At 53.8% G+C, this 19844-nt stretch overlaps 1 long non-coding RNA gene across 9 annotated transcripts in view; it reads right to left on the bottom strand.

The window, feature by feature from the left end:
- LOC101690609 overlaps window positions 1–19844 on the bottom strand; it is a 227250-nt gene that overhangs the window by 148535 nt on the left and 58871 nt on the right. For 8 of the 9 annotated variants that reach the window (XR_006606183.1, XR_006606184.1, XR_006606187.1 and 5 more), the window contains exon 2: window positions 9260–9606. This is a non-coding gene — a long non-coding RNA (uncharacterized LOC101690609). The other variant, XR_006606189.1, reaches the window with a different exon arrangement.

Here is a 19844-nt window from a genome sequence, read left to right as displayed (position 1 = left end):
ACCTTTTCCACGGCACGGATCTTCCTTCCGACACTCTCTTCCCCGCACGGTCCACAAACCCCCCTGCCACAGCCTGGCCTCCTGCTCTCCTTTACTGCTTCTGAGACACAGGCTTTGCTGGAAACCCCATTCCTGGCTGAGTCTGGCTCCTACGATGGTCACGGGGATACCCATGTCCCCCATGGTGGGGACCTGCCTGCACGGACATGGTCTCAGCCAGCCCCCCAGGAGCCGGTTTCGTGATACCCAGCCTGGCCCTGCCACCCCTGGCTTTCAGCACACTCTCAGTGCCTTTTTCTCCACCACCCCCATCTCTGTTTCTCTCCACTGACCTCGCTTTGGCAGAGGGCAGCCATGGAAGGGCCTCCTCTATGCCCTGATCCTGGTCCTGCCCTCCGTGCCAATCTCATCTACTTCCAGAATTCACCCCATTCAACAAGTAATGAGCTGACGCTGGTACCATGCACTGCCGACCGGACACAGAGATGCAGAGCAGGGGCAAGCATCACTCAAAGAGCTCTCCAGCTCATAGAGAGACACCTCCCAGCCCCCAGCCAGTGAAAGATCCCAGCTGGACGGCAGCATGGCTTCCCCTGATGAGGCAGAAAGCATGCATTCCTGTGCATCAAGGCCCTGGGGACACCTGCAAGTGCACTGGGAGGTATGTGCAAAGAAGTGTCCCCCAGCATTGTTTACAGTAGCAAAAACCTGTTAACGACCCAAAATCCACCAGGAGGAGCAAACAGCAGCAGCAGCAGTGGCAGCAGCATCCAAACAATGGAGTGAACAGAGCAGAGTGCCATGACCATGTGCCTACACAAGGCCACCCCCACAGGGGTCTGCAAACAGGAGAATGGGTGCCAGAAAAGGTCTCCAGACGGATCTGTAAGAAAAGGGTGAGCCACGACGGACCACAGCCCACCTTCAGAAAAGTGGTCTTTCTGGGAAGGGAAGGAACTGGAAGGAGAGAAGAGAGCCCACAGGCTTCCACAGGATCTCTAAATTGTTCTTATTTCTTCAGAAGCAATGATCCGAATCACACAGGCCCCCTCACTTAACCCCAGTTCGTCCTGGGGCAGGAATGGGGGAGTCTGTTAAATGACCCTCTGCAGCTTCTTGCTTTGTGTCTCAGATCTGGATGGCATGCAAAGGACAACACCCCACCATGAGCAGATTCTAGAGCCTAGCAAGTCAGTCTGAATAATGTGGGAAGCAGCGGACAGCAGAGCCGGCAGCACCCAGTGTGTCCAGCATCCTGGCACGGCTTCTGAGGGATGCAGGGCCATCCACGTCCCAGACACACTTCTCGGGCCGCCTGGTCTTAAGCTTGAGGAATGTGCTTGAACCCACCACCTATGCCGCCTCTAGACTCCGCTGTCAAGGGATCAGGCTCAGCCAGCACACAGTCCAACAACAGCCACATGGGCCGGCTCTCAGGCACTTTAGGGAACTCATTTGGTCCTTTCAACAAGCAGATGAGGGACAAGTGCCACAGACCACCACCGCATTAAAGGACTAGGAGTCAGAGCCTCAGAAAAATCCCAGGAACCACCCGAGATGACTCAACAAGTGGAAAGAGGACAGTCAAAAAAGGGACCCAACTGGCAAATCTGACTTAAGTTCAGGTTCAGAGGCTGGGACTCATCACCGGCCAGGCTTTACATCTCAGGTCTTGTATTTTTCACAAGAACCAGCTACAGGTAGGAGGAAACTAAGGTCCACAAAGACCAAGTATCCCACCCAAGGTCACAAAGCCAGGAAGCCCCAAGACATACATGGTCCTTGACTTTCTAACGTTTCCTGGACAACCTCTTTAGAGCATTTCTCTATCAGGAATATACTTTTTAGGATGAGCATCTTCACGTTCTCTGAAAATGCAGCACAGTTTCCCGGGCTCCTGGGTGAGTGGAAAGCTGGGAGCTTGTTCTGGTTGATGTTTATTTGTTTATGTAGCCTGCTAAACCCTGTCCCTACTTCTGAGGGACTCAGAAAGCTCACCAGAGCAGCTGCTCTGGTTGGAGCCAGATAAGCCTCCATGGGGGAGGGAAGGGTCAGGGTAGTTCCTAGTAATCAGGTAGAGCTGACCCCCTCTCCCCAGAAGCCCCACCCTGTGGGGAGTCATAGATGGCGGCAGATAGGGCAGACACATAGATAATAGGGAAAGACCCCCACCCTGAGCTGCTGTCCTGCAAAACCAGGCAATTTGAGCAGACAAAGGAAGGGGACAAAGCCTCCCCAGCCCCCACCTACCAGAGGAAATAACCCCCTTCCCAGAGAGCAGCCAGGGAAACTGGAGCAGATGCCACGCAGCTCCTGGCAGGTCCGCACCCACCACCCTGAGTCCCGGGGCCCGCAGACACTGATGGAGCTGGGCACAGACCAGCCCCAGCCACTGTGGCCCTTCAATGACAGCAATTTCCCGGCCCCATTCTGGGTTCCGAAGCCTTTCCCCTGAAGTTTCCACTAGCCAGAAACGGAGAATGCATCTGGAAACTGTATCAGACAACAGGGACCCACCCCCTTCATCCGCTTAGTCCTGGCTGAATGCACCTCTTGGGTCCTGAAGTCAGAATCATGGCAAAAGCTAGCTTGCTTGCTCACTCTTTCTTTCTTTATTTCTTCCTTCCTTCCTTTCTTTTTTTAAAGGCACCTGAGTCAGGGCGCCTGGGTGGCTCAGGTGGTTAAGCATCTGCCTTTGGCTCAGGTCATGATCTTGGGGTCCTGAGATCGAGTCCACAATTGGCTCCTTCCTTGGCAGGAAGCCTGCTTCTCTCTCTGCCTCTGCCTGCCTCTCCCCCTGCTTCTGCTTTCTCCCTCTGTCAAACACATAAATAAAATCCTTAAAAAATAAATAAATAAAGTCATCTAGGTCTTTCAAATTTCTCACACAGGCCCTTAGTCCCTCTCCCCATCTTTATAGCTGAGAATTATCCCCTCAACTTTTTCAAATATGCTCTCCTTCTCCCATGATGGCCTGCCTTGCCCACCCTGGTGGCTCCAGTGCCCTTCTCAGGTTAACCAGGCACCACAGGGAAGAGACTCAAAGTCAAGCACCCTGGCCCAGACTCCCCGTGGCCAAGGCCACAGTCGTGCCCCATCATGTGAGAGCTGTTTTATGGAGCTGCTACAATCCTTTGATTGCCTCTAAACTTGCTCAGGGATGACAGGGGGTTGGGGAAAGTGTGGGAGGTCAAGCAGAGACCCTCTGGAATCCGCTCCCTTCATTAACTTCGGAATTCCTCAGGCCAGTGTTTTCTCAAGCCTTCTTACCCCCAACACTCACCAGGGAGACGGAGCTGAAATCCTTACATCCACAGGCTCCAGCTTAAAAAGCCAGGACCCAGTTTCCTGGGATAAAGGACAGGTGAGGCCAGTAGCCACCAGGCCCCCACAGGGAGGAACTAACATTTAGAGAGGAATCACTAGCTGACCACACTGAGTTAAGAACTAGAGACTCAGCAGTGCCATGGTTCCCACTTCGCAGATAAAGAAAGTGAGGTTCAGAGAGGTTTAGGAACCAGAGCTAGATCACACAGCTATGGAACAGCAAAGCTTCAAAACCTGGTTGTGTTCTGCTCTAAAGACCACATTCTTCTAGTAATTGCAGATATCATATATCACGCTAAGAGCTCAAGGATCTCATCTGACACTCCCTCCTCATCCTGGAGCCCCCACTGCGAGGTAGGCTGCTCAGTAGCTAGTGCTTGGAGCTCAGGCAGGCCACTTAAATTAGCATTAAGGCTTGTGCGTAATTCAGGAACTGGAGATTACAAAGGACACCAAAAAAGGATCTAAGCTGACCTCCCTGCAGCACTGCTAAGATGACCCCTTGCTAACACAGTCCCACTGACAAAATGCATGCACTTTTAGGATCCATTAGGGATCAACATCAAAGGTGGAGACATAGCAAGGCCTCAATAAATGTTTGCCAAATACATGGTAAAAGAACTAGCCATGTCAAGGTCTTCTGCATTTCCCATATAACCCCAACAAAATCACTGTCCCTACACTATCTAACAAGCTTCCTATAAAGACCACCTCCTGGGGCTCAGATCTTGATCTTGACTCGACATTGTAAGCCCAACACATTGGGTGTAGAGATTACTTAAAAATAAAATCTTAAAAAAAAAAAAAAAAAAAAAAAAGAGAGAGAGAGAGAGAGAGAGAGACTACATTTGTAACAAATTTTTCTCAATGTTCATAATCCAGAAATTGTTCTTTTTCAACAGCAGACAGGTTTCCCTCATTTAGACCGAAGTGCAAACTACGGCCTACGGTCGGTTCTTATAAATAAAGTTTTATTGGAACACAGCCATGCCCGTTTATTTACCTACTGGCTACGCCTGCTTTCCAGACACAGAGGCAGAACTGACTAATGGTGACAGAACTCTGTGTCCTAAAAAACCAAAAACATTTACTACCCAGCCCTTCACAGAAAAGTCTGCCAACCCTTGACATACGCAGACAAATATAACCTACCCAGTGTGTTGGGCTAACTAGAAAGAGCAGAATTTCGTGCTAAATTTTAGTAACTCGCTCATCCTCAGTGCTCTTTATTTCTGTATGCCTACAAGTTCTGGTCTTCTAATTCCATTTCAACACTTTATTTAAACATAGCTGGTATTCCCTGAGTGCTTATGACATGTCAGGCCCCGAATTAAGCCCTTCAATATATTCTCTTATGTAATTCTCACAAGGAACCCATGGGCTAGGTAACATTATCCCCTATTTACCAAGGAGAAATGAGTGAAAAAGAATGAGTGAATGAGTCACCACTTGACTTCATAGGAGGAATATTTACTATTTCAGAATTCGACCTCAGACAGTGATCGAGGAGGTGACAGGAAAACTGTGGGTGCTCAATAAATGCAATACGTTGCCTGTGCCACGATCAGGGGCCGCCGTCAATTCGAGCAGAATTACAGGTTCACAAAGTGTTATGGTTCTGCGATTCTGTTTCCCCACTAGCTGCGGAACGAGCTGTATCGTCCCTTCCCCGTGCATCCTCTGCATTTCAGGAGGATCACCGTGAACGAGGGCGCAGACGTGTTCCAACACGAAGCAGGGTGCGGACCCATTGCATCCGGGGCAGAGAGACACGTTCTCTGGGAACATGGCCAGAGCCGTGCAGCTGAAGAAGCACAAACAGCAGAGGGGACTGTCTGTTTACTTGTGTTTACTTGCTGTGGTCACCTCAATATCTTTGCAAAATTGGCCCCCTTTTTTTAAAAATATTTCATTTATCTATTTGACAGAGAGAGAGAAAGATCACAAGTAGGCAGAGAGGCAGGCAAAGGGCGGGGGGGGCGGGGAAGCAGGCTCCCCGATGAGCAGAGAGCCCCATGCGGGGCTCAATCCCAGGACCCTGAGATCATGACCCAAGCTGAAGGCAGAGGCCTAAACCACTGAGCCAGCCAGGCACCCCCTTTTTTTCTTTTTTTTATCTCAAATATCTAAGTCCTAAGCTGTGACAGCTGCACAAACAACCGGTCTCCTGTGTTGTGATCTTTTCCTAATTCAAGAGAAGGTAAATATAAAACAATTTTTTTTTTTTTAAAGTCAGCCTGCCCCTCGATAACCTACAGGCACCTTGCGTGCCTCCCCACACACTGAGAACCAATGTTCTAGCAGGCGAAGGCAGGCTGAAAGCTAACAGATTGGAGAGCAGGTATCAGCTTCTCTGCTCTCTCCAGAGATAAGTGCTAAGTTGGGAAGATCTCTGGATCTCTCTGAGCCTCAGTTTCTCATATAGAAAAGAGGCACCACACCCATCTCGCTGGATTGGAAGGTTAAGCAGGCACATTTCCAGACATTAATAAGCACCAGCCACGACAGAGTCCCAAGGCTGTTCATTGAGAAACCTGGGCTCCAGACCCTGCCTGGAGAATGAGTGGCAGCCCTTCCCTCAGCCTAGCCGGTGTAGTCTCCAGGGGACCCGGGCTCCCCTGTTGGGAGGTCTAGGGCAATAAGCCATCTCTAGAAACGCTGGCTTGGGGTGTCTGTGTCGGTAGGACGGCAACACTGCACCCCGAGCCCCAGGATGACTGTATGTACTGTCCACCACCACGGGTTCCCGTGAAAATGAACAAACAAACAGAGGGTCAGGCCTGCACTAGCAGAGTCTGGGGTAACAGAGCTCAATGAGACACAGACTCCTCTAAGCAGATAAAGATGGACTTGTGAGATAAGGAGATGAGGCCAAGCTCATGTGCTGGACGCAGAAATGCAAGCTGCCCATGTGGCCACAAAGGGGGACGTGGAGGGGCTGCCGCAGACACAGGAAATAGCACCAGTGGCACCAGCAGTGGAACCAGCACCAGGCCCAGGACCAGCACCAGCAGGACCAGCAGCACTGTCCACCATCTAACTGATAAGTCTAAGGAACACTGGGTCTAGTCTGCCTAGCAACAACAGTTAGCACCTGCCGTCCCAGACCAAGTGTTAGCACGCAGCTTTCACTCTCAAGTGTCCAGACGTAGAAAGCAGGCGGTTTCCCTACCAGTCAGGGATATGAAGGCCCAGAGTAGAGAGGTAACCTGCCCGAGATCATACCGTCGTCACCAGGGACCAAGAAGGAAGCAGAAATGGGTCCCTCAGCTCCAGGCAGGGAGGCCTCGTGGCTTTGCCTTCCAAGAGAACTGTTCAAATCCTGCCTTGTGCTCAGGGGGACCTGCTCTGCCTTTCTGTGCTCCAGCTACATCAAGAGGAGACCACCAGACTAACCGTGCTTACCCCACGGGTGTGTTCTGGCCTTAGAAAGGAATAGTGTCGGCCAAATGTGTGGCTTAAGAAATGGTGGTCATTTCTCTGTCACTGTCCATAGGGTACAAGCCTGCAGGTGTGGGGCAGGGACTCGGCGGCCAGAAAGGAGGGACCCAGCAGAGTATTATTCCTGACCAGGACCATTCTGTGTCTTCTGATGCAGAGCCCACCCTTATCCTCCCAGGAGGAGCAGGAGATAACCCAGACCACCACAATGGGTTTGTTCTGGGGAGCAACCGATAAAAAGAGAAGCGGGGTTCTGGGTCATGTGATAAGTGGGGGCACAGCTGCCACAGCGGGAGGGACAGGGAAAAGAGCAAGAGGGGCAAGAGGCCTGGGGCAGTGCTGTGCCTCAGTGTTCCCAACCCACTCTTCCAGCGGAGGCCCTTGGGTCCCCAGGACTGGCCTGATCACCCCTGCAAGCCCGGCCAAGCCTCCCCGTCCTCAGAGTGCTCCCAGACCTTCACCAGCCCCCTCAGGGGAGTCCTCTCCCCATCGTGTTTGGCCCTAGTACGGTGGGCAGCACACCCATCGCAGGGGGCTGCAAATCCCCACCTACCCACGGGCTGTAGGCTTCCAGGGGCTGGACCGCAATGCCAGCTTCCCTTCATCCTGCCTCCTCACACAGGAGTGAGTCCTTCCTGAAAGTCTATCTCTCCTGGAGGATAAAGAGGGTACCCAGTGCTGAGAAGCCCAGGAGCATTCCTCAGCAGGCGGTGGTACACACACACGCGTGCGCATGCGTGCACTCACACATGCGCGTGCACACACACGCACGCACACACACGCACACACACACACACACATGTCCTTCTAAAGACCTCAAAGGAATAGCCTTTTCTCTTCTGCTGAACTGGCGTGATTCAGCATAAAGCGTCAGGCAGCTCCTGGCTTCCTGCTCAGTGTTCTCTTGGATAAGGAACGTCGGGTGAGTTCTGCAGCCCCACCAAACCTCCCAGCTCTCAGCTGTGCAGTGCGCACAGCACTGCCCCTCAGCAGGACCGTTGGCTGATGAAGTTATACAGATGCTCAAAAAGAGAGTGCTTCCCTTCTGTCGGACCTCTTCAGGAACACCGAAATAAAACCACTGAGAGTCACCCTGTGATCTGATCAAGCGACATACAATAAATAACATGCCTCCAGGGCAAGACAAACCCATTTCCTGACCTCAGAGAGGCAGCTTTCCAGGGTGGGGGAGAAGGACGCAATCAGACAACCTGTGTCTGAACACCACATCACATCTGGAACAGCTCTGATTTAAACCTGTGGGGAGAGACTAGAGGGACAGTATTACCACCAGGAGATTGGGGAAAGCCTCACTGCAAAGTGCCACTGGGCAAGAGTGGAACTGCAAACTCAGGCAGGATCAAACCCCAGGCCCCACTTCACTGTGGTCTCAGCAGCCACCTGCCAGGTGGTTCCAGGTGACCTGTACCGGGACGTGGGTAGTTTGAGCTGCTATTGTCCTATGGGGAGCCCAGTGCTAAGGCAACATCTCTCTGTCACCGATGTCATAGCTGCCAAGTTGGGACAGGGGTGGTGGGGGTGGGGAGCCAGTCCTTCTGCTTGCCAACTGCAGAACTGCCACAGGCCCTTGTGGCCAAGTTCAAGTCTAGCTGCTCCTTCCCTCACAGGGACACAAGGCTCCTCTCCCTTGCCTGCTATTGTCTTGCCACTCGGCCCTCGCAAGGGCTCCAGGGCCTGTGATCTGTGATCAACCGTCCATGCCAACCAGCCACACCCAGTGTGAAGGCCAGCACGGCCCACCTGACTCGTTCGCAGCCCACACAATACCCACGCACTCCAGAAGCCTTTCCCCGAGCCACAGTGACACTGCCACATGCCAGGGTCTGCTGTGTGCCAAACACAAGTATCTATTCTGTGACCCTTGATACCAGCCCTGCAAAGAATGATGACACATCACCTCTACTGAAGAGAGAAAGGGAAAGGCATGCAGCAGTCACCTGGCCGGAGTCGCACGGCAGGTACAGGGCAGAGCACCCAACTCAGGCCTTCTGGCTCCATGGGCAGCCTGATGACTCTCAACAGTGTGTTTCTCGCTCTAAGCACAGAGCCACGCACACTTGCCCTATTTATTCTCAATGTCTTCACTCACTCACCATCATGCCTTTATGCCCTTTCTGCAACAGGACACACTATACTCTGTCTTCCAGACCCCCGCCTTCAAGGCACGTGTGGTCTGGTGCCCAGAGACGGGCCCAGGAGCCCGGCCGTCAGGGAATGCTGACCGGCACGACAACGCACATCAGCACGGGGACCCGGGGTGGCTGCTGGAAAGCTCCTTTCAGTTTCCTGCTGTCTCCCCACGTACCCAGCATCCAGCAGACACCCGGAGGGAGGTCAGTAACTGCCATGTCCCCCTGAGAACCGGCTCCGTCATTGTGACTTCTCTCGCCCCAGCCAGGCCAGAGTCCCTGAAAGCCCAGGTGGGCACCTGACAGAACGCACAGGAGCACGAGGAGGAGATGGGCCTTACGTTTCACAGGAGCCCTCAGTGAGGCTGGTCGCGACCCAAGCCAACGCTTATGCAGACACAGGGCAGAGATCCCAGGCATCACAGGAAGCCGCGGTCCTCTGTCCCCCATAGGGGGATCTGCCAGGCACTCAGCCATGGTCTTCTTGAAAACTGCCATTAACATCCAAACGTGCGCCCAGTGCGTGTGATTCCAGACCATGCTTCCTCCGCCGTCATTCTTGGGCAGCTGAATGTCACTGTAAATCCATAAGGCTCAGGAAATCCCTGAATGCAGCTTCAAGCAACTGACAAGGCACAGCCATCGTAAGGGGCAACTTTTTCATTCCTTTCTGGTCCAAAGATCAGGCCTGGGGATGGAAGAAGAAAATCAGTCTGTTACAATCACGGACCCAGAGCAGCAGTTGTGTTATTCTTCCTTCCTTCTATTCGATCCTAACCTACTTAGAAGGAAACTCACTAAAAATAATGTCCTGCGGCTCTGATACCCAAACAGAGGTGTGGCAGGAAATTGGGGAGCCTTCAGGGGAGAGTCACTTTGCACAAGCACCGAAGACCTCTCAGATCCGGAACTTTCTACAGCTTGGGGTTCCCCAGAACGACCCTGAGAGGTCTGTCTGTTATAAAGATGAGGAGCAAAGGTTCAAGAAGGGGAAAGTGGCTAGCTTAGGGAGTCAGCCTGACATGCAGCCCAAGCTCCTCCGCAGGGCTGAGAGGTCCTGGCAGTGAGCTGAGGGGGTTTGGGGTCAGCTGGTAGGAAGTAGTTCTTTGTTTTGTTTCTTTTTAAAGACAACCACAAAGCTCTGGCATCTCTCCAGGCCTTGTCCTGCACAGCGAGGGCAGGGCAGACACCCTGAGGGTATTCCCCAGGGCAGGGCTAGGGTCTTCTTTCTGTATTCATGTCTGCAGCCATCATGGAGCACCTGCTCGGTACCCGGGACTGTTCGAGGCAAGCAGGGACCCTTCTGCCTCCCCAGCGCCCTTCAATTATTCTCCAGATTAACCAAGGAAACACATGGGTGCACGATGCAGAGGGCCCGAGGCTCAACAGTCACCAGCCACCCAAAGATAACAACAGCTGCCCCGTGTGGACGGCCTATCGCTCACCCGGCTGAAAGCTCCGGCCCACTAGCCGATACAATCCCCCAACCACCCTGGGACTCCTGCCTCTATTTTCCAGATAAGGAAGCAGAGGCACAGACAGCTACCTTGCTGCTAAGAGTGGAGCAGGTGTGCCCCCCAGTCCTGTGGGACCAGTGAGGATGCCTCCCTCGAGCGACTGTAGCTAAAACTATCACCAGGCATTTCAGGAGCATAACAATCCTCATCTAATCCTCCAGCAACCTCGCAGGTTAGAGACCATCCCTACCCAGTTTGAGAGATGAGAAACCGGAGGCCCACAGGGTTAAGCAAATTGCCCCCAAGTCCCACAACTGGAAAACTCATACGTCAGGGGTTGGGAGGCAGGCAGCCCAGCTCCAAAGCCTATGAGCTTGGCCATGACACCAATGGTCATCTCAAGCAACTGGCCTGTTCCTGCGGTAACTTCAAACACTCAGCAGCACAGCACAACACGAATTCATCACCTTACACTTTAGGAGGTCGGAAGCCTAACACGGGTCTCAGCAAGGCAAAAGCAAGGGGGTGGGCAGAGATGTTTCTTCTGGAGGCTCAGTTTCCTTGCCTTTTCCACCTTCCAGAGGCGGCTCTCGGGAGCCTCCGCATACGGCTTCCTTCCTCGCTCTTCAAACACGGCAACATGACGTCTCTCTGACCCTGCTTCGCCCAGTGAACCTCCTTCTCTGACTCTTCAGCTTCCCTCCTCCACTTTCAAGGACCCCTAGGATTACACCAGCCCCACACAGATGACCCAAGATAACACAGTCCCTCCCAACAGGTAAGGATCATATTCACAGGGTCCTGGGGACCAGGGTGTGGACATTTCTTGGAGGGCCACTATCCCTAAGTGTTCTTCAGTGGCCAGGGTGGGTCACAGGGTGAGCTCCCCTGGTCCCACTGAAACCCCCCTGACATAGCTTTTAGACCCAAGAGAAAGGAAGTTTAAGTTCAAAAGGAAGTTTAAGTATCCAAACGTCAGCCTCCATGAGAGAAATACAGGGTAGTGGTTAAAACATCAACGTTTGCCATGGAACTAAGACACCCAGTAGCTATGTTACTCAGAGAAAATGGTTGTAGCCTTTAGTTTTCTTATCTGTAAGGTGGGGACAAATCACACCTACCTACTTCTCAGAACTAGGCGGATGGCGGGAAGTCATCATCAAAAAGCCCTCAGCGTGTGGCTGGGCACCTATTAGGAGCACAGTTAGCCACTGTTTCACGCTGTAAATGGATGAGGCCTCCTGCAAGTCAAGCACGGCCTGTCCAGGGACACCTCACGCTCCTCAGCTCTGACAGCAACCAGCACCGAGAGCTGGAGGCCCACGCAGCAGCCAGGAGCAGCAGGGCACCGGCATGTCGGGCCCAGACTCCCGTGGGCCGAGAGGGGCTGCTTCCAGCAGGAGCAGGCAGTGACTTGCAGTATCAGCCCCAGTCAATGGCTAGGGGAGAGGAGGAGGGACACGGTCTGCTAAATATCGGCAGAGGCCCACGGGAGCCACGTCTGTTTTGTGGGATCAGGTACCTTAAAGCTCTGTCACGTGGGGAAGAATTATCACACGGTCTGCTGGGTATCCCTGCAGCCAGGCAGCAGACCACCCCCCCGCAGGAGGCTCCCCCCTTTTGGGGAGCATTTTCACTTCCTCTGCTATGTTGATTCCTTTCTAGGCCTTTGCTTTCCCTAACAGATTGGCCAAAATAAAAAAGATGGTCAGTACCCAGGACCAGCTTCTTAGTTGGCACTGGAATTCTTGCACAAGCTGTCGGACAGACGATGGGAAGAAACACCCGTGACCACGCTGGGAAACTGTTGGGCACCATCCACTAGAACTGAACGGACATGCGCCCAGTTCCACGCCTACATGTAAGTTCACAGAAATGTGCACCCGTTCACCGAAAGGTATGTCTTGGGATGTTCACGGCAACTACTCAAAAGCCCACCAACAGAACGGACTTCAGAAACACACACGGGGGGACGTGGGGGTAGGGGGGGTGCTTAGTCAGCTGAGCACGAGACTCCAGGTTTTAGCACAGGTCATGATCCCAGGGTCCTGGGACTGAGCCTCACATCAGGCTCCCCGCTCAGCAGGGGGTCCGCTTGTCTCCCTCTCCTCTCTGCTCGCTCTGTCTCTTCCAAATAAATAAATAGTTCTTTTTTTAAGACTTTATTTATTTGAGAGAGAGAACGAGAGAGACAGAGAAAGAGGGAGTGCTCAAACAGGTGGAGGGTCCGAGGGAGAAGCAGGCTCCCCACTGAGCAGGAAGCCCAATGTGGGGCTTGATCCCAGGACCTTGGGATCATCATGACCTGAGCTGGAGAAAGACACCTAATGGACTGAGCCACCTAGGAGCCTGAAATAAATAATCTTCAATAAATAAATAAATAAATAAATAAAATAAAAGTAAACACATAAGCAGGCTAAACAAACCTGTGCTCTGAGAAGTCAGGACAAGGAGATCCTGAGTGAGGTGGAAGAGACAGTTAGTGACTGGAAGGTGTCGGGTGTGGCTCCTGATACGCTCCTGACCTTCCATTCACACAGGTGCTGGCTACACACCCACCCACGGTTTGGGAACACTTACCAAGCTGTGCATATACTCAGGCTATATGGGCTTTCTAGAGCACGTCACACCTCAATGAAAAGTTGGTTAACGTTTTTTTAATCCGTCCTGTGAAAGTAAGCTTCTGGCATGCCGCAGGCTCCGGAACAATCCTCAAGGCCTGGGAATCGGCACCTGCCAGCTTTCCCTGCCCCTCCGTAGGTTCACGGCCCGCTGCCTTCCAGCTGACCCTGCCCCCAGAGGGCAGGGAGGGGAACACTCTGCAAATAAACGCGTTCTGGGCTGGTGGCACGGAATCTGGCTTGGAACTGCCCCACAAGAAAACACAGCCCCCCGCCCCATTCTCTCGGCGGAGTCTCTCTCTCCTCTGCCTCCTGGGCTGTCTGGCCCAAATAGATCATTTCATTTTTGACCCTCTCTAGTTCCACCAGCAGTGGGCATTTTGAAGAAAAACAGAGACAGGCCACCTCTATTTCCTGCCCTACACTTGAGACAGCAGGTTTGTACACCAGCAATCCTTAAATACAGGATGCACGCAGGGACGCTCTGGGAACTAGAAGATTCCTGGCGTCCCGGGCTGGTCTAGAGCAGCGAACAGGGGTTCCGGGCATGGGCTGCGCAAAGCCAGGTCAGCTAGCTCCTGGCACCCACATGTGAGAGCAGCACGGTCTGCCACGGGAGCCAGAGGGAGCATCTCCCGGGTGTGCCTGGCAGCGTGCTGTCCCTCTCTGCTGCCGGTGTCCCAGGCTCCGTGGGTGTGTGCACACACGCACACTCTCTCTCTCTCACTTCTCTCTCCTCCCTCTCTGCTCTTGCAACAGCGATCAGTCCCGTTGTCCATTTCAGTGCGAGCGAGTGTCAACAGATGGTGACTGCAGCAGCTGTGATGCTGGCCGCAGGGCACAGCACCGGCCATTGGGGAGGACAGAGCAACTCCCGGGTGTGAGGGTCCGGCGGACAAGCTCTCCAACTCCGAGTGCCCCCAACTTGCTCTCTCAGGTCAAGATTTCTTTGACACTTGTGCCACACACGAGGGGTCTACTCCATCTTTTCCTAATGAAGGGAGAGACCGCGATTTCCCTGGCCGTATTCATATTCTTTCTCTGCGCTGCCCCGAGAGCTGGAGCCTGCCTCACCTGGGCAGATAAATCAAGATCTGTTCCCAGAGAAAGTGGCAGCTGTCCTCCTGCTGACAAACTCTATTTTTGCTTCATTTTAGTTTCCCCACCATGTGTGCTGGGAAGACACGGATCAGCTGCTTTGGAATTCCCAAGCCTTCTAGCACATGCTCCCCATGGCACTCACCCGATTCCTCAATCAGGGGATGGGGGCTGCGAAGCGATGAGGTTGGCCTTGTGGGCAAAATAAACCGGGTGTGAGTCACGATGCTGTGGTCAGTCACTGGCCATGGGCACACCCCTTAACCTCTTTGAACGTGTTTCCTTGTCTGTTTAATAAAGATAAGGAACCGCAATGCGTGTCCTGGGGTTCGCACGTGGATGAGAGACGATGCGGTACTCAGCACACGCACCTGCCCACAGTGGGCTCACGGCTCACACAGAGCAGCAGCTTCACCCCTGACAGCCCGACCCACCGGGACTGCTGCTATTCCCACCAGCCTGGCAAGGCAGAGGCCGAGTGAGCCCAGCCCTGCTCACTAGTGTCGGCAAGAGTCTGATGACCTCTGCCCCATGCAGACACCGTGGGCTCACACAGGAGAGGCGAGGGAGCCCACACAGCAAGAGCCGGTCCAGGAGCAGATGCTGCACTTCCTACAGGAGCCCTGCTCACACACGGACCCCACTTAGAGCCAGTCTTCAGAAACACTGGCATTCAGGTTCAGCCAGGCTCCAGAAGTTCCATGCAGCACTCAGGTCCTTCACACATGCTCCATATGCGCTGGCTGGAATAATGCTAGGGGCTGGAAATCATGTCACTCAAGAAAGCCAGGATCCCTGCCTTCAGCGACCTTCCCGGCTGCACCAAGAGACCCAGAGAAGTGACCATGCAGACAATGTCTGTCCACCACTGAGCACACTGGGTGGTGTCCAGGCTGTGATGGTGGCGTGGCAGGAGCCAGGGCAGAGGAGGAGAGGCTGGAACACACGTGAGATGTCCCTGCACATCAGAGCGTGAGAAATCTTCAATTCCCTCACTGAGCGGCTGAGAAATGAGGTCCTGAGAAGTAAAGTGACTTTCCCAAGGTCCCCCAGCTAGGACCTGGGCAATGTAGAATGAGAAGCCAATGTCAAGGGAGCAGTGAGCTGGACACACAGCGCCTGGGAGAGCAGTGGCTCCTTACGTAACCGGGAGGTGCAGGGTGCTGTCAGCAGAAGGCAGTGTGCCCAGAGGTTTGCCAGGGCAGGTGAGAACCACATCTCCCTTGGGCTTGTTCAAGAGCACTGGCCACAGTAAGTCATGTCACCTCAACAACCTGTAAGGTATGAACCCATTTTCTTCCTTTCTTCCTTTCTTTCTTTCTTTTTTAAGATTTTATTTATTTATTTGACTGACAGAGATGACAAGTAGTCAGAGAGGCAGGCAGGGGTGCGGGGGGAGCAGGCTCCATGCTGAGCAGAGAGCCCGATGTGGGCCTCGATCCCAGGACCCCAGGACCATGACGTGAGCTGAAGGCAGAGACTTAAACCCACTGAGCCACCCAGGCGCCCCAGGTATGAACCCATTTTCAAATGAGGACGGGTGTCAGAGATGAGGCTGAGATATGAGCCCATGGCCTCTGCCTCCAGAGCTTTTCTGTCTAACCACCAGGCTGTCATGCCAAAGAAGGGTTATGTGGTGGGAAAGACGGGGGCAGGGTGACAGGGTAAGAAGGTTCCAGAAGACAGAGAGAGGGAAGCAGGAGCTAGATGCTGGAAAAGTCAACGAACAGGGACTCCCCAGCCATCAACAATACCCGTGCCAGCACCTGACCAGAAAGACCCCAACCGAGCGCCCTGTCAGTAGATTCCAGTTCTTGCTTTTCTTCTGGTAAGAAGGGCCTCACATCGCCCATGACACACGCCTCTCCGGGTGGCTCCTCATCGGAGTGGGCAAGTGTCCAGCTGTGGCCCAGCGTCCCAACATCATCCCCACCAGCCTCAGGGCTGCCATGGCAGGAATGAGGAGGTAGTCTCCCCAGAAATCAACTGACCCCTGAGTACATCTCCCCACCCGCAGGTGAGAGTTCAAACACTCCGGAAAGTCCTGTGAGCAGTGCCCGGGTGGAGACGGCGCTTCGCACAAACTGTCCTACAGAGCTGCGAGGACGGAGGCCCCGAAAAGGTTCTGGGATCCCCGTCCTAATAACAGGTTCCTGGGTTCCCTCACGATGACCTTCTGTGTCATTAGCTAGAACACCAGAGAGGAATAACAACAGCCATTTTAAGAGAGAGAAAGAGAGGCAGATAGAGAGCAGGGAAGGGGAGGCTACACCAAGTGACAAACAGACCCAAAGCTTACTATGCAGCTGTGACACTTGGAGCTTCCTGAACCCCCATCCGTGTCTGCCAAACAGGTCCTGCCTCACAAAGCGGGGGAGGGAATCAGAGATGGCCGGTGTGAAGCCCTTTCACGCAGTAGGTCCTCAACGAAAGAAAGCTCCCGCCTACTCAGCTCCCTTCCACCTCCCACTACAGCTTAAAGGTGATTCAGATACTGAAATGGGCTGAGAAAAATCACCAACACTTTCCTTCCACAAATGAGAGACCTTTAAGGTTTGGGAGTATTTTTTTTCCCCACTTCCTTTTGTTTGCCTTCGCTCACAAAATCCCTCTGGGAAAGGTCAGCAAAGACTCAAACATCCATCAGATCCCCAGGAACAAAGGGGGCAAAGTCCCCCGGAGCAGAGCCACCAAACAATGACTAAAGGAGGCAGCAGGACCCGCCCTTGAAGACTCAGGGTACAGATGTTCTAAGGCGTGCATGTCCTCCAAGAAAGGAACTTTGTAGGAGGCTCAAGATCTCCCCTGTGCCTCTGCCTGCAAAGAGCTTCCCATCTCGTTAAAGAAAAGGGTCATTGAGAAACCGTCCACTTAAGGACTACACCAACAAACTGTACTCCACGTACCCTGGGACCTCAGGGAGCTCCACACGGGACTGCCGCTGTTTCCACGACGATCACAGGGGCTCTGAGAGGTATGTCAGTTGGGAAGAGGGAAAAAAATGCTCAGGGTAGGAGCAAGGGCTAATGCTCGAATAAAGGAGGAAATGAGAAGCAGCGTGTACCAACAGCCAATCACAGAACAGATCCCTTGTAATTTCGCCATTTAAAACCCATTAACGATCACAACCTGAGGGACAGGACTCTCATCCCAAAATGGCAGAAACAGCAACATGTGGAGAGCAAACCCCTTGCTCAGTGTCACACAGCTAGCAAGGGAGGAAACAGAGCCCAGAGCCCAGAGCCATGGGCGCACGCATCCCTGGGGTCCATGTCTGCCCAAGCCCCTACCTCTCTTTATCATCTGGATCCCATTCTGGGGCCGTACGCTCAATTCCTCAACACAGAGCTTCCCACCAGGCGCCCCTGCTGCCCCTGCCCTTTCCCACACCCCACAGCTCACACATCCCTTAATCACCACCTTTGTTCCTACTCCTCTTTAAAACCTGGATTAGTTGGGCTTCCGTGGAGGTCACGCTGTGACTCTGGAATGCACTTCTGACTTTCACAGAAACCGGTCTTACTTCAAGCCACACAGGCACATGTCTCTAAGTAAACCAGGGCCATCTACCTTGCCCCCAGGATGCGGATGAAACCCAAAGTGGACGGTGTGGGGCAGGAGGAAGAGACCACAGAACAGAGACCCAACAGGCGGGGCGCGAGGCACAGGGAGGGAGCCCACGCTGCGGTGCAGTACCCCAGGCTCGCCAGGCGGGAAAGAGCTGCATCCGTCTGCCCATCTGCCAGCAAGCCCCATGGGGAAGCTCAGAGGCTCCCGCTCTCACCCCCTCCGTCCCCCCACACAGACGGCGCACCCTGCCATGTCCCATCTCACCAGCATTAGGGGGTCCGGAGCCACAGAGCCTCTGGGCCACAAGAACACTGTCTAGAGAAGGACAGCAAAAGAAGGGAGGGAGGACAGAGAAGGGAACGAAGGCAATCAGTAAGCAGCAGAAACGGACATTTACCAACCCGTGTCAGAATAGCAGTCCAGAAAAGAAGCCTACCAGGGAACTCAAGAGTCCAGAGCTCTGTGGGACCTGGGCAATGTTCCAGCACTCGTGGTGGTGGTGGTGGTGGTGGTGGTGGCGGTGGGGTCTGTGTGTGTGTGTGTGTGTGTGTGTGTGCGCGTCTCTCAGAGAGAGAGAAAGAGGGAGAGAGTGCATCACTCAGACCTACCGAGTGCCTGCAGGGCAGGAGGCGCACAGAAGGTTTCTCTGGGCTGGGGGCTCACACCTGAGTGGCCCTCACGATCACCTAAGGGCTTGTTCCAGTACCCCCGAGGTCCACGCACAGCAAGGCTGGTCAGTAGGCCTGGGCTGGGGTTGACTCCACAAGCCCTACAAGTGGTAGGGACACAGGAATGCAGAAGAACTCACTGGAGAAAGCCCGCTCCAGGAATGAGCCTGCGGCCTGAGCAGCAAGTGCCGGTAGGCGGGAGGAGGGGCTGAGGCCTGCCCTCACGGCACCTTCTGTGCCAGCCTGGGCAGGGCTCCTGACACCCAGGGTCTCATGCTGTCCCGACCCACCCTTGGAAGTTGTCCTCAGCTGCATTTTTGGCAGACAAGCAGCTAGGGCCCACCAAGGTGACTTGTCAGAGGTCTCCGAACCAGAACCAGCAGAATCTGGAACTTCCTTTTGTTGCAGAGAAGAGGAAAACAGAAAAGGAATACATACACGCTAAATTCCGAGACTATAGGGAGGTTTAGAGGAGACGAGGAGAGGAACAGAGTCCTGAGTGCTCGCTACTTGCCATATGCGCCCACAGGTCTTACGATCCTTGAAATGGGTTCCAGAGAGCCTGTGGCCTCCGTGGCCTGCCTGGCTGCCACCACCGTCCCACCGGGGGAGAAACAGATTCGGAGAAACAGTTTCAGAGAAACAGGGACCACAAGTGACTCTCCACGGTCATGTGGCCGACTGACCAAAGACTCAACCGGAACCCGGTCCCCTGACTTCACGGTTACCACAGAGCACGCGGCAGGCTCAGCACAGCTCAGCGCCCCTGCTGCCACTCCTGCAAGTTCACAGGCACCCGGAGGGTCACGGCCAAAGAGATGGTGCAGGGGAGAGCACCGCTGAGCCTGGACGTACATCGGAAGCAGAGGCCCTTCCTTTCAGGAAGATCAGGGCCGCCAGACAAGTCTAATCATGTCACTCCCCTGTCTCACACCTGCAGGATTAGCCAACAGCTTTACAGTCAGGGCCAAGGTGATGTCCACAGCTACCAGTATGGAGCGCCTTGTAGGTCAGAGACAGCATGCGTCTTGATCTCTCAGTGCCCCAACAGGTAGACATCAGTCCCTTCCCGGCATATAGGTGACAAAAACCACAATACCAGTAACACAGGGGTAACAATACCAACTGGGACTAAGAGCCCACCGTCCGAGCTCTGAAGCTTTCAGCCTCAGCTTCAGTCCCCTCTGCACTCTGGCCACACTGGTCATGCCACTGGCTGGCCACCCTCTGGGTCTCTGCTCCTGCTATCCCTCCAACTGTTCAACTTCTACTCATCCTGCAAAGCCCTTTCCCACGTCTGTGCAGCCTTCCCAATTTTCTCATCATCCTTCTGTGGCTCACAGTTGAACCCACTGCTGCCCCTCCCCCAGGGCTCCCAGAGCACCGTCACAGACTCCATATGAATTTTAAGTTCCAAGCCTGTCCTCTCCTCTGGCCGATGGCTCTGCCTGGGAACCCAATAATCGGCCCTGGGATGTTCTGAAAGCATGCAGGCCTTCCTCTCTCCATAAC

This window comes from Mustela putorius, unplaced genomic scaffold (genome assembly GCF_011764305.1).
Source record: "Mustela putorius furo isolate JIRA1106 unplaced genomic scaffold, ASM1176430v1.1 tig00000228_pilon_pilon_pilon, whole genome shotgun sequence".
In the NCBI taxonomy this organism is placed as follows: domain Eukaryota; kingdom Metazoa; phylum Chordata; class Mammalia; order Carnivora; family Mustelidae; genus Mustela; species Mustela putorius.
Note: the sequence above shows the minus strand (reverse complement) of the source record. Positions and strands in the feature narration are given on the sequence as shown.